Source organism: Brassica oleracea, chromosome C7 (assembly GCF_000695525.1).
Source record: "Brassica oleracea var. oleracea cultivar TO1000 chromosome C7, BOL, whole genome shotgun sequence".
NCBI lineage: Eukaryota > Viridiplantae > Streptophyta > Magnoliopsida > Brassicales > Brassicaceae > Brassica > Brassica oleracea.
Window position 1 is genome coordinate 12,771,079 of NC_027754.1, and position 1,704 is coordinate 12,772,782.

The window sequence follows — 1,704 nt, forward strand, 5'->3', positions numbered from 1 at the left end:
CATTTCTAAAAAATATCGAATTTGAAATAATGAAATTATATTGGTTGATGAACCTAAAGATTCACCCTATGGGTAAACCTGAGAATAACTCCTAATTCCACGGTAACTAATACGATAGGCGTGTTTTCTTTTCGAGTGAATATGGATGTGAACAAAGCTTTGTGCCCTTTTGCTAGATTGGATTAGGCAATCTCGCCATTAGCAATAACTGCGTGCCTAAAGCCTTCTCATCTTATATTTTCCTATAACCTTGCCACCGATTTTGGCCTTGGCATGAATTTATTCAAGAGAATTTGTACTCCCTACACACAGCTTCTCCCCCTATTTGCACTCTATACCCTATTTTCCTCCAATTTTCTTCCCCCCATCATTACCATTTTCCCCCAATTCAATGGTATTCCACTCTTTTTAGAATATTGAGCTAACTTGCTCTTTATTCAAACGTTCTTTAACTTGTACTTTTATATTTATCTTTTATATCACATGTTTCAAATGTTTGTACCGATGCCTTATAAAGCTCGAGCATGCGGTGATGTGTTCTCGTATGTCGACAGTATAATTCTTAGTTGGTTAGCTCGTGAACCAAAACCTTTTTGAGTAATCATAAAAATATATAAAATATGATAGTTTATCAATATAATATATATTTTTTGGTCAAATATAATACATATATATATATATATATATATAAATCAACTTTGTCGCTTATTTTTTTTCCTTGAAGAACATGATTTTGTCCAAATTTCTGGTTTAAAGTTGGTTTCTTGAAGTGAACATAAAAAAATAATTGGTTTCTTGAAATTGAAGATACATACTGTTAATGTCAAATTTATCTACTACATAAATTATAGGGAAATTTGAGCATACAACAAAAAAAAAAAATCTATATTTCACAAACTAAGCATATGACTCTCACTACAAGAAAACATAATCTTAACGATGATGGTTTTCCTCGTGAGTTCGTCGTAAAAGAGGCTTTACGACGAATTAGCGAGGAACCACGTTTGCTCGTTACTCATCCGTCGTAACATATATTTTCTCACCAATTCGTCGTAACTTAGCAAGGAAAATATTTCGTCGTAAAGACGAAGTAGATCATTTCGTCGTAAAGACCACGTAAATATTCCACGTAAGGAGGTCGCTATATTTCCTCGTAAATACCTCGAAACGAGTTGCTCGTAAACTACACGTAAATACCTTGAAAATGTTTCCTCGCAAAATACACGTAACTACCACGAAAGTATTTCCTCGTAAAATACTCGTTTATCTTTCCTCGTTATTTCCTCGTAAATGTTTTCTCGTAAAATACTCGTTTATTATTTCTCGTCATTTCCTCGTAAGGTTTCCACGTAAATAGGTCATACATTAGCTACGAATTTACTTCGTTTTTATTATTTTACAGAATTTAAAAATATAATTAAAAAATAAATAAAATTATTTAATTTATTAATAAAATTATAATTTAAAATAAAAATAAATCAATATGAAAATATTTTATATATAAATAAGTTTTGAATTTATAATACAACAACCGGAAAAAAAACTAAGGGTCGTTCATCGCCTGGTAGAATTCATCACTCCTCCTCGTAACATCCACCTCGTTATGTACGTCGGATGACTCGCCTTGAATGGGATGTTGTTGTCGCATGTTCCTCAACATGGACTCCCATTCCGGATTTGTGGCCGCAATAACGTCCAAGAAGC